This window comes from Tupaia chinensis, unplaced genomic scaffold, assembly GCF_000334495.1.
Source record: "Tupaia chinensis unplaced genomic scaffold, TupChi_1.0 Scaffold000066_1, whole genome shotgun sequence".
Classification (NCBI taxonomy): Eukaryota; Metazoa; Chordata; class Mammalia; order Scandentia; family Tupaiidae; genus Tupaia; species Tupaia belangeri.
The window spans coordinates 11,739,878-11,753,759 of NW_006159525.1; the positions used below are offsets into that span (position 1 = coordinate 11,739,878).

General features: G+C 38.5%; 1 pseudogene; it reads left to right on the forward strand.

Moving 5' to 3' along the window:
• Window positions 1-6,122: 6,122 nt before the first annotated feature.
• The window catches only part of LOC102479088 (cytoskeleton-associated protein 2-like), a 50,821-nt pseudogene continuing 43,061 nt past the window's right edge, over window positions 6,123-13,882 (forward strand).

The following is a 13,882-nucleotide window of genomic DNA, read 5'->3' on the forward strand; positions in this document are numbered from 1 at the left end:
CTCAAAGTCAGAGCCTGACATTATATTTGTAGGAACAATTATGCACAAGCTGTACGAGCTTGCATACGTGATTAATATATGATGACTTGATATGTGAGGCCAGAAATACACATGATATATTGCTACCATTTTGGAGCATATAAAACTCAGGTTTTAGAGACAGGAGGAAGAAAAAGTACTGGGTTGTCGGAAGTGGTAGAAAAAGTTATGTATTTTCTGGGTTTTTTTAATGCAAAAATGTTCATGACTTTTCTGATGATCCAATACAATCCAGTCCTTGGACCCATTTTCTAGATTAAAAAATGCTCAGAAGCTAAGTAATTTGTAAAAATTGAAGCCACCAGATTAATGGAGAACTAGGTTCAGAAAGGAATTGGCTAGATACCTAATGTCAATTCTATTATCCTGTACTTCATGTCATCACCAAAGAGAGTTTTAATGTTGAAATATTTATAAATAATGTGCAAAAATTAAAATGTATTAGCAATTTAAGATGTCTATAGCATCAGAATTAATCACTCAAATATAAATGGTTAGAAATGAGTTAGAACTTAATATTTTAAGATGTTAGTGCCTTCAAGTTGGCTATATACTTATACAATATGTTACTATGGTATGTATGTAAACATTAAAGTTGCAGCTTTTAAGATTTCAGTGACAGCATTCAGAATAGTATCTTGCATATCAAGTTCTTAAGAAATGCTTATGAAGGAATAATTAAAATCTGGAGTATCTTAGTATCCTAACATCAAATAACATGATTATCAGGACAATTCAGTGAAATTAAATGTATTCTTTATAGTGTTAATATTCTCTTCATTCTTTGAAATTTTAAAGAGCTAATCAAAATATATTTCAGAGAACATAAATGGACATGTTACCGTAGCTTTTTTTTTTTTTTTTTTAAGATTTTTTGCTATAAGGCATGTGTGCTCGCCAGAGAGACAGAGAGAGTCAAGGAGACGGGAAGTGAGAAATCACCCCCTAGGGGGATGGCCATACCACAGTGTCTTCTCCTCCATCCTCCTCCTGGGATTTTGGGCATGCATGCACATACGCCTGGCGTGAGTTTCAAGTTGCCAGGTCTGGGACTCAGATCGTTGTCAGCCATGTAAAACTCCAATGACCTAACCACTATGCCACCTGTTGGCCCCTGTTACAGTAGTTTTAAATATACTACTTTAAGGAATATTTCATTATTCCATAAAGTGTTTCCTGACTCTCCAAGTATTTTCAGTGATGGTATTTGGCTTTTACTTATTCTAGTCACTTTCCTAATTTTTTTAAAAAAAATTGGTTATTGGGAACCAGCAGTTAGGGTAATGGCTATGTCGCTGGACTCCTACGTAGTCAACCGCGGTTCGCGTCCTGGACCCGGTGGCTTAGAACTCACACCGGGTGCATGTGTGTGCGTGCCCAAGAGCCCAGGAGGAGAATGGAGGAGAAGGGATTCCTGCGTGACCATCCCCCCTGGGGGTAATTTCTCGCTTTCTGTCTCTATGTCTCTCTCTGTCTGGCGAGTGCACGCGCCCTATAGCGAAAACCTCTCCCCCCCGAAAAAAAAAATTGGTTATTGACAAATTTAGTTTCTAGTACTTCTGTGCTTTTCCTTTCAACTAGGTAATATTGGTTAAGATTCTGAACTATTGATCTCTGCCTATATAGATACTAATTCCTCTAAGATGCATATCCGATTTCCTTTCTCTGAAAGTGACCTTGATTTTTAACTATTTTTTAATGTATCCATGACTAATAGTTCTGACTAGATTGTTGGCCATTTGAGGGCAGAGGGCTTGCTTTTTACTTCATTCCATTGCTCAACCCATAACCAAAAAAGACACAACATAGTCATTATGATATTTGCAAAGATTTGTATGTCACTAGGGTTAATTAATAACTAACATGCTGAGTCTTAACGACTTTCATCCAACTCTTCCCATTTTAACATCTTGACTTAACATGTATTTGACTCTTATGTCCTGAATCTTAGGTGTCAGCTTTGTCAGCAGGGTCATTCTGGTGAGAGAGTGTCCAAAGATCAATGGTCAATACTGATTCTGTATCATGAAATCAAGGCATTGCTTACTGAGGGCACTGTCATTTTTGGAGTAGATGCTGTCTGTCACAGGGTAACAACCCTACTGCTGGCCACTTTGTTTATTTTACGAAAAGAGAAACCACAGGACAAAGCTCTTGGAGTTCACAAGCCTGAGGAAATACCTAATGTAAGTTATTCGCTGTTACATTATACCCCACTCACTCTTGCTTTGAAGCTACTTTGAAAATTCTTCAGTTATAACCTGATGCTAAAACAGGAGGGGGGATATTTCACTGTAAGAGGGCTTTAAAAGTCAACAAATTAATTTGCTTTCCCCTTCCAGCTGTGCAACTCACCCCTCACTCCAGCTTTGAGCTGTAATTAAGTACATGTTTTTATAATCAAAGTAATCTTTTCCTGGTGTTCCCCAGCTGCAAATTCTGACCTAGATTTCCATTATGAATCATGACTGTCACATGTGCTTGAAATAAGCTTTATTCTCCTCTGCCCACCCCAAGCTGCTGGAGATTCTCACCCCTGGGTTTAGCTCCAACCTTATTGAAGAACTGGAGAAAGAATTTAATTTGTACACGCTCTTTGAAATGTTTGTTCTTTCTGTTTACAGGAGGAGGCATCATCCAAGAATGGAATAATGACAGGGGGGGGAAGCCACACTTCTTCAACGTTGAGAAAACTTAAGCTGACCACTGAGGTTAGCTGGGTACGGAATTAATAAAACATTTTCAAAGTGAAGGCACACATCAATAAGGAATAAGGGCAAAGGCGGCTCCGTTTGGAGAAGGCCCATATTCATGAATCGTGACTACTCCCTTTTTCAAATTCTCTTCTTTGAAGACCTTCAAGCTTATTCTAATGCATTCGTTCTTCTCTCTTTTTTCATTAGAATTACATTCTAGTCTAAATCATTATTCAATCACCATCATCTTTCACTCATAAGAGTCTTCTAACTGGCCCCCACACTTAAATCTTGTTTTCTCTATTACTTGTAGTCAGAGGGCTCTTTGAAGCATGTAACTTATGAAATCTTATCATTCTATTCTAAGATTTTCCATGTAGTTCTTATAGAAACAAAAACAAAATCAAAAATCTTGATTTAGATAATAGCCCTCAGTATTTAGAAAATTGTCTATTTTTGCTTACTCTTTTTATAATTAAAAACATAGTCTTTTATAATTAAAAACTTTCATTATGGGACCAGCAGTTAGCGTAATGGCTGTCTTGCTGGACTCCCATGTAGTCGACCATGGTTCGAGTCCTGGACCCAGTGGCTTAAACTCCTGCCAGGCGCTTGTGTGTGCGTGCCCAAGATCCTGAGAGGAGAATGGAGGAGAAGGGATTGAGGTGTGGCTATCCTCCTTTGGGGGTGATTTCTCACTTTCTATCTCTCAGTCTTTCTCTGTCTTTCTGGCGAGTGCATGTGCCCTATAACAAAAACCTCTCAAAAAAACAAAAAAAACAAGAAAGAAAAAACAAACAAAAACCTTTCATCGTAAGATCTTTACACATGAAACCAGATTTCAGACTTTACCTTTCCCATAGGTTTTCATCACAGCCTGTATGATCTGGCTCCTTGAAGGAGGACTGTTACTCTCTTCAACAAAATGTTGGGTTTCCAATCTCCCTGGGAGATAGCTAGGTTGTTTACTGGTCTCACAGTTGATGGGTGGGAGCAGGGGGTAAGAATGTGACCAAGTATAAGCCAATGAGATGTTAGCAGAAGACATGCATATGACTCCCAGACCAAGAGTGCAGAAACCTCCTTTGTACCATCCTCTCTGTCCTTTTCCTGGATGTTGTCATTCAGAGTGAGCTTGGAAGCCAAGTGCTGAACGAGGCACGGTTGACAGCAGAGTTGCCTGGGTCTCTGTATGGCTGCACGGTGCACAGTGCCTCTGCCCTCTTTATACTAGGACCACACTGTGTTATTGTGTAAACGCGAAGCCACTAAAATGTACAGCTCTGTCATAGCCATTAGCACTATCCTAACACAATCCTCGTCGAACGTTGCCTGACTCTCTATCACACCACACATTCTATTCTTTGCATAACACTCTGAAAACTCTGATATCAAATATAAAAATCTGCTATTTTCTTTCTTTCTTTTTCTTTTATTTTTGGAGAGGTTTTTGCTATAGGGCATGCACGCTTCCAGAAAGACAGAGACAGAAAGCAAGAAATCACCCCCCATGGGGGTATGGCCACGCCACAATCCCTTCTCCTCCATTCTCCTCTCAGGATCTTGGGCACGCATGAACATGCGCCCAACATGAGATTAAGGCACCAGGTCCAGGACTCAAACCGCGGTCAACTACATGGGAGTCCAGCGACATAGCCATTGCACCAACTGAACGTCCCATCAAATCTGATATTTTCTATACCTGTTTACTTATTTTTTGTTTGAACTCCACCTCCACAACTAGAGGAAGAGATCAATGACAAAAAGGTTCATCTGATTGTCCCTGATCCTGAATCCAGAAGGAAAGGCAATGTTTGGCATATGGTAGTCTTGTGAGCAGATGTCTACTAAATGAGTGAATCTCTGCAGTTCTTACGGAAACGAAAATGAAAAAAATCTTGATTTAGATAATAGCCATCAGTATTCAGAAAATTGTTCATTTTTGCTTACTCTTTTTATAATAAAAAATAGTCTTTTATAATTAAAAACTCTCATCATCAGATCTTTACACATGAAACCAGATTTCAAATTTTACCTTTTTTGGTGATAAAGGAAACACAAACATGCATTGTCATGTCCCTGGGTTGGTTAAAATTGTTTTGATGTACTTAAAGGATTCAGTGAATGCTATATTTATTATTAGATTTAATTCAAGTTAAGGTGAAGTGTCACAGCTGGCATGCTCTATTCATTTGTTCCCCTGGAAGGACATTAGCTAATGTTAGTTCAAGGCTAATCCTTGGAGCTATGCCAGGATCTTTCTCTCCTTTCCTTTTTGTCATGTTTGTTCTGGTTGTATTATTATTATTATTATTTTGCCTTAGGGTGTATGTTTTTGCTGTGGAGAAAGAGAGAGAGAGAGAGAGAGAGTAACAGGGAAAGTGAGAAATCACTCCCAAAGCGGAATTACCATGCCACAATTTCTTCTCCTCTATTCTCCTCCTGGAATCTTGGGCATGCACGCACATATGCCCAGTGTGATTTTCAAGCCATAGTATCTGGGACTCAAACCACAGTCTGCCATGCAGGAGTCCAGTGACATAACTGCTGCGCCATCTGCTAGTCCCCTGTTTGTATTCTTTCCTGTCTTTCTTACCAGACATTCAGCCCTTGTCAGTGATTCATTCTTGTAGCCAAAACACTGCTCCTCCAGCTTATAAACAAACACTCCCTCAGACTTCTTCCTATCAGATAGACATCTCCCATCTGCTCTTAAAAGCATGATCCTCCCTTGCAGATTCCACTTGACCATTCCCTTATACCTGACAAATCCTTTACTCTTTAGCTTCCAGCTGCTAACTCTATTGGAATTCCTTTCGGAGATCCTCAGGCATCCGAAAAAAAGTAAAACAAAAAAAGGTTTCTTTCAGATTCCTCATTATACTCCCCTTCTCTCCAGTTCTTGGCCCTAGTGAGACTTTTTAAACTCCTTCCTCAGAGTTTACCCTTTTATAAAAAGCTTACCTTCTTGATGGCTTACTGTAGTCTCCTTGTCCTGGGTCCTTTCTCTCTCTCTGTGTGTCAGTAGATCTCAAACTTTTGCTTTATAGCAATCACCTGAAGAGCTTGCTGGGTGCTCTCTCTAGAATTTTTTGGCTCCTAGTTCTGGGGTAAGAGTTGGAGTTTTTGGGTTTTTCATGTTTCCAGGTAATGATGAAGCTCCTCGTCTGAAGATTGAATTTTAAGAATCTTCTCTAAATTTCAACTTTCCCCCAGAATTCTCTGACTTTGTCCTCTGCTTGGGATCCTAACTTATCCCTGTGCCTCATACCATGAACTCTGGATCTCCATCGGTAAGGCATATAAACTGCATCTTTGGGACTCATTTCGCTCTTGGGTCTGATCAGCATTTCCATTGCCCACGTAAACGTAAATATCACAGGGACAATGACTCCTTGCTTGTGTGATCCTATTGCTCTTTCTGCCCGGAATACCCTAACTCTTCTTGATTCAGCCCAGATAACACCTCGCAAACAATACCTCTGCCTTTCAGCTATGAGGTGTAGTGTACTCTACATAACTTGGTTAGCATTTTCCCACACAGCTTCGGAATTCTTATTCCCTATCACCTTCATCAGACCTTACCCACCAATGAGGTACCGTATCAATGATAGGTGTTATTAGTATTCTTGATCTTTGCATATTCAGTGATTGCTGTAATGCCTAAAATATGCGTAGCATGGAATTGAGAGCATATGAAGAGGTATCCTACTTAAGAATATATTCATCCTGAAAATGTTTGCAAAACCCACTTAATTTTGTGATCTTTCCCCCATTAAGAGGATCACCATCCTTTCAGCTCTTGCCTTCTCCTGAATCTCCATAATCTTCATATCCAATTAGGTAGCATATCCTGTTATTTCTTTTCCAAATACTTTATTGGATTTATTCCCTTCTTTATGTGCCCAATTCATTGTGATCCTTTGTATTGGCACCTGGACTCTGAGAGCAACTTCCTGTCTGATTATCTCTTTCTTTGTGACTTATTTAAAACATAAATCAATGGCTCCCCATTGCCTGTACATTAAGATATCATTTATTTACTTGATTGGCACATAAATCCCTTTGATCTCCCTTAACGGTTTCAGCCCCCACTAATCCTCTTAGCAATCACCTTTCTCCTAGGTATTTCTAATGCCCATCTGCATAGAAGGAAAGCAAGTACGTGCACCCCACCCCCACACCCATGATCCTCACTGCACCCATCCTGTAAGACGTTATCTTAACTGTTGCACACTGTGTCTCTGACTTACAGCATTTTGCCTTACACCGGAATGATTGTTTCTCTGTTACTAGTCATTCTTTTTTTTTTTTAGGAAAAAAAAATTTTTTTTGAAGAGGTTATTTTTGCTATAGGGTGCATGCCCTCACCAGAAAGACAGAAACAGAGAGACAGAAAGTGAGAAATCACCCCCCCCTCCCCAGGAGGGATGCCCACACCTCAATCCCTTCTCCTCCATTCTCCTCTTGGGATCTTGGGGACACAGGCACACGTGCCTGGTGTGAGTTTTAAGCCACCACGTCTGGGACACCAACCGTGATCGACTATATGGGAGTCCAGCGACATAGCCATTATGCTAACTGCAGGTCCACATAGTCATTCTTCATAATGCACTCAGTGAGGTCAGGCAGCCTGCTTTCTTTACCTTTGTAAACTGTAAAATGTTCAGTATGTGAGTTTTAAGTGTTTCGTAAACACTTACTGGTTTGCATTGACTTAGAAGTTCCCGTGAATGTGTGTGTGCATCCTACATGGCCATGAACACAAAACTAAAATTTAATCACATTTATTTCTGTATAATTACATATATTTATGCACAAAGACAATTTTAAAATTGTCAAGAGTTTACTAACAAATAGTTATTCAGTCCTTACTACTGCGTAACGTGTTATTCATCTGCATCCGCGTTATCCTGCTCCTGTCCACTCTTTCTCCATTCTCCTATGCTCCAGGGAATAGACATGCATAGGCTGTACCATCATTTGGCTTTCTGTCTGGCATCTACTTGAGTTCAGCAAGTGGTAGGTACAAACAGGAGATGGGAAAGTGGCAAGAGAAAGAGGTCTTTTCTGTTTCCTTTCCTCATACCAAGCTTTAGGCAGTAGCCGCATCCCCACAGCTACAGCTGCTGTTGGGTAAAATAGCCTAGCTCTTGCTTGTATTGTTCCAATGATACGATTTTATCACCCTGCTATTTCCAGTCTATGCATGTAATAGCTTTCTACCATTTTGGCTCACTACTTGTTTTCATCATTTGTGTTTGTTTCCTCAACTTTCCTATACCTCTGTAACGATGCTTTTATTTTTTTAATTGTATTTTTATTTATTTAATTTTGTTTTAAGTTATTGCCACAGGGCATGTACACTCGCTGGAGAGACAGAGAGAGCAACCATGAGAAATTGCCCCCTGTGGGGATGGCCATGCCACTGTCTCTTCTATATTCTCCTTGGTATTTGGGGTATGCACATAAATGCCCCTGGTGTAATTTTCAAGTCACTGAGTCCAGGACTCAAACCCCAGCCATGTGGAAATCTAGTGCCTTGACCACCATGGTACCTGCTGGCCTCAATAATTCCATGCACCCAACTTATTTTTTAGGCTGCTAGGGCCAGGATTCTAACCACAGTCCACCATCTGAAATCTGGACCCTTTAGTCAATAGGCCATGGAGTCAGCCAAAGACTATTTTCTGCAGTATAATGCTTTTCACACAGTCAATTAAAAACTTTTTTAAAGGGTCCAGCTGGTGGCATGGTGACTAAGGCACTGGACACCTGCATGGTGGACCATGGTTCGAATCCTAAACCTGGTGGCTTGCTTTCTCATTTTCTCTCTCTCTAGCTGTCTGTCTCTCTTTAGTGGGTGTGCATGCCCTATAGCAAATTTAATAATAATAATAAAATATAAATTATTAAAAAATTACTTATTCTAATTATTGCTTCTGCTTCTTGTCAGATGTACATATCTATCTATATATATCTATATAAGAAGCAGATATCTATCTATCTATATGTGTGTGTATATATGTGTGCATGTATGTGTGTGTGTGTATATATATATATATATTGTGTGTGTGTGTGTGTGTGTGTGTGTGTGTGTGTGTGTGTATCTATCTATCTATATACTATTCTTTGAATGTATCCCTCCAAAATTCATGTGTTGGAACTGGTGGCTTTGTGAAGTTAAGAAGACACTTAATCTGATGATGGTGTTGAAAGGTATGGCCTTTGGGAAGTGATTGGGTTATCAGAGTGGGGCTCCCATGATTGACTCCTGGTGGGTATATAAGGAGAGGAAATGATACAAACTATGTTCTGCTCCCCCCCCATGTTTAACTGCAGCCAGAGTACCTCACCAAATGCCAGCTCCCTGCTTTTGGACTTGGCAGCCTTCATACTTGAACGAAATAAACCTCCATTCTCCTAAATTATCCAAAATAAACTAGGACAATTTTTAAAACATTATTTCTTGTTTCATGTAAACTCATAAGTTCAATAGGAACAGGAATACTTTTTTCTATGTTTTCTTTTGTTTTTATCTGTAGTCAGTTGTTACATGAGGGCCTGCCCTACTACAAATGTGCAAATGAATGGATAAATGAATAACTAACTTTTCCTGTTATGAACAGTATTTCAAATATTTAAAATTTGTAGCTTGTTATTATTAAAAATTAAGTTCTGCATTTTTTTGTTAAATGGTAGGAAGATACCAGCATATTTATAATTAGCTAGGTTTTCATTTCTTTCTTTTTTCTTCTATGAGACACATAGTCAGGTACCCTTCATGGCTGCATGAAGACTTTGTCTTTCCTGCTTCAGGCCACGATCCACCTCAGGCTCCATACCTGCTCATACCCGGGTACAGAGAGACCTCACATGTGAATCCAGGTCATCTCAGGATAGCAGAGTTTTGCATCATCACTGTGCCATTGAATTTAGTGTATAATTTGCTGGTTTTAAAGATAAATTTTGACTTTTAAAATTTTCTTTATGCACTTTTAAATTCATTGGAACTTAAATTCAGGAGTTGCAATAGTATACATTAAGTCTAAAAATTGAACTGGATTTTAGTACATAATATTTAGGAAAAGCATCATGAGTTAAGAGTCCCATATGGATGGACATTAAAGTCTTATTCTTATCCAAAGACTGTAAGACATTGGAAAGGGAGACAATGAGGTGACATAAATAGGGCCCTTCTATTTCTTCCTTGTAAGACCTTTATTAGACTCTGTGCATTTCCACAACTCTACCCAAAGCTTCTCTGCACTCCAGTGTTCTCCCTCTACAACTCTGGGTAAAATTCAGATACCAATTCTTTGACTTTGTTCTTTACTGGGGGGTAGGAATTACACTATTCTCCTCTAGTCAGTCATATTGGCTTACTTTTCTCTCCCATGTCATTTTGTAGAGACAGTTCTACTTCTGCCTATTCAATCTGAGTGCTTCTATTTATCTATCATCTATCTCTAAATATATCATATATCTATATCACTCTATCATCTACCTATCTATCTATCTATCTATCTATATCTACCTATATCTATCTATCACCTATCTATGTCTATATCCATAATCTATCTATCTTATCTATCATCTATCTATATTTATTTATTTATGTATTTATTTATCTATCTTTAGATAGACTCTAGTTTTGGCTAGAGCCTCCAGCATAACGTATAGAAGTGATGAAAGCAGACACCTGACTTTATTCTAGATCTTGGAAGGAAGTCTTTCAATCATTAATCACTAGGAAGGACATTAGCTATGCATTTTTCATAGATGTTCTTTAACTAGTTGAGGATGTTCTCTTCTATTTCTATATTATTGAGTATTTTTATCTAGAAAGGTGTTGGATATTTTCAAATACTTTTTATGTATCTATTGCAGTGATCATGTTGATTTTTCCTTCTCTTATTAGAGTGGTTTACTTCAGTGATTGATTTTCTTATGTTTAACCAACCATTCAGAACTGGGATAAATTCCATTCATTCATGATGTTTATACTTATTTTACATCTCATTTGATTTTATTTCCTAGTATTTAGTTGAGTATATTTGCACTTATATTCAGATCTTGGTCTGAAGTTTTCTTTTTGCATGATTTCTTTTCTTTTTTTTTTTTTTTTCAGGGGGGAGAGATTTTTGCTGTAGGGCACATGTGCTAACCAGAGAGACAGAGAGATAGAAAGGGAAGAATCACCCTTCAAGGGGTTGGGGGATGGCCATGCCGCAATTCCTTCTCCTGCATTCTCCACTCAAGATCTTAGGCATGCACGCACACATACCCAGTGTGAGTTTAAGTTGCTGGATCCGGGACTCAAACTGTAGTCAACTACGTAGGAGTCCAGTCACTTAATTATATCATTACACCATCTGCTGTTCTCTGCATGATTTATGTCTTTGGTTTTTGTATAAAGGGAATACTCTTCTCAAAAAATGAGTTAGAAAGTTTTCCATTCAAGTTAATTTTTCTTTAAACATTTTATATAATTCAATGGTGAAAAAAAAGGGGTCTTGAGTTTTTATTTGCAGAAAATTTGAATATTATTAATAGTGGTTGCAGTATTACTACCACTATTAACTTAATCTCATTACTTGTTATAGATTAATTCAGGTCTTATAATTTTTCACAATTCAGTTTTGATAGTTTGTATCACCTAAAAATTTGTCTGATTCATTTAGCTTATCAGGTTTGTTGGCAAATTTTATCATAGTATTCTAATTATTTTTATTTGTATAATAGTAATAGTAATTCCCGGGACTCAATACCTCTTTTTTCTTTTTTTTTTTTGGAGAGGTTTTCACTATAGGATGCCTGCGCTCGCCAGACAGACAGAGACATAGAGACAGAAAGTGAGAAATCACCCCACATGGGGGATGGTCACACCGCAATCCCTTCTCCTCTATTCTCCTCTTGGGATCTTGAGCACGCACGCACATGCACCCGTGAGTTTTAAGCCACTGGCTCTGGGACGTGAACCGTGGTCGACTACGTGGGAGTCCAGCAACATAGCCATTATGCTAACTGCTGGTTCCCTGCATATCTTATTTTAATAATCTGATTACCTTTTCTTTTTATCTTGGTTACTCTACCCAAATGTTTGTCAATTTATTATGCTTTTGAAAGAAATGACTTTTTATTTTTTATTTTTTCAGAGAGATTTTTGCTGTAGCGTGTGCTTGTCGGAGAGAGAGACAGAGAGATAGAAAGCAAGAAATCACTCCTCAGAGGCACGGCCACAATCCCTTCTCCATTTTCCTCATGGGATCTTGGGGAAGTACACACACATGCCAGGCATGAGTTTAAAGGTGCTGGATACAGGACTTGAACTGTAGTCAACTATGCGGGAGTCCAGCAACATAAATACTATGCCATCTGCTGGTCCCCAAGAAATGACTGACTGGTTTTATTTACCTCTCAATTTTTTTTCAAATCCCAATTTATTTTGTAATTTTTTATGGAAGGGAGTGTATAAATGTGCATGACAAAGAGTGAGAAGAGATAAAGTACCCCCCAATGGGACTTGTTCATGCTGCAATTCTTTTTTCTGCAATTCTCTGTCCCAGCAGGATCTTGGCTATGTGTGTGCAAGCCTGGTGTGTTTCTCAAGCCTTCAGAGCCAAGACGTGAGCCCTGATTGGCTATGTCTGATTCAGTTCTCTGTACAGCACTTAACTGTTACACCACAGGTCTGGCCCTATGACCATTTTCTTCATTTCCTCTTTAATCTTAATTTTCTTTCTGCTCCTTGTTTTGAATTGATTTTCTTATTCCTTTTTTGGTTTCTTTTTTTTTTCTCTTTAAATGTATTTATTTTTTACATTAATTTACTATCCATCATTATAGCATACAAGTTAATTTTCTATCCAAAATACACTGTATATTGGCTCAATCAAGCACATCAACATACATGTTATCAGCAAACAATTTTCCATTTCTTATGTCTTGTATACTTTGTTTTTCTGTTTTGCCATCTTTGATTCCCTGTCCCTCACCCTCTGCCATGTCCCACCCTCCTCCCACATTGTCTCTGGTATCCATGGATGCCTTTTTTGGTTTCTTATGGCAGAAGCTTAGGTTATTGATTTGAGATTTGCTCCCTTTCTAATGTAAACATTTAGTGATATAAACTTTCCTCTGACTGCTACTTTGACAGTTCCCACAGTTCTGTATATTTTATTTTTCTTTGCATTCATGTTAAATTATTTTCTAATTTCCCTTGTGATATCTTCTTGGACATGATGGTTATTTAAAAGTGTGTTATTTAGAGGAGAGGCGGAAGGGAACAGAACAGGCCTTCTGCAAGAGATATCTCCATGGCTCCTGTTCTCTAGCCATTTTGGGGGAAACAGAGAAATGAAGAGGTCCCACTGATAATTCGGCCTCCAGCATACAAAACTCGCATGACTGAACTTCCAAGTTTGGGAAGAAACCGACCATCCACCAGATGACTAGAAATTGCTGCAGGACCATAAGAAATATGGGGAAGCAGGAAAATACCTCTTCTCCAAGAGAAAAGGATAACTCCTCTTCTTCCACACACAGTTCAATGGAAATCATGGAAATGTCTGATAAAGAATACAGAACATTCATAATGGCAAAGCTTACAGAGATGGAAGAGAAGAGAAACAAAGAACTGCTGAAGAGGAAGGAGAAAGGAGTTGAAGAGTTCCAGGAGGTGAGGGAATTCATGCAAGATCTAAAAGAGGAATTTCACACTTTATGAAAGAATCAGATGGAACTGTTAGAGATGAAGGCTATAATACAAGCAGTCAAAATTTCCCTTGAAAGTATTAAAAGCAGACTAGATCATACAGAAAATAGAATCTCAGATGTAGAAGAGAAAATTGCTGGCCTAGAAAAGTCCACCACAAAGACTGAGAAAATGACCCAGAAATTTGAGAATAATATGCGAGAAATACTAGATACAATTAAACGTCTGAACATCCGAATAATAGGCATCCCAGAAAGTGAAGAAACTCATAAGGACATTGATAATCTATTCCATGAAATCCTGCAAGAAAACTTTCCATACTTGGAGAAGCACAGTCCCAAGAAGTACAGAGGACCCCAAATAGAATCAAACCTAGAAGATCTTCTCCAAGACACATTATAGCCAGATTGACCAAAACCACAGACAAAGA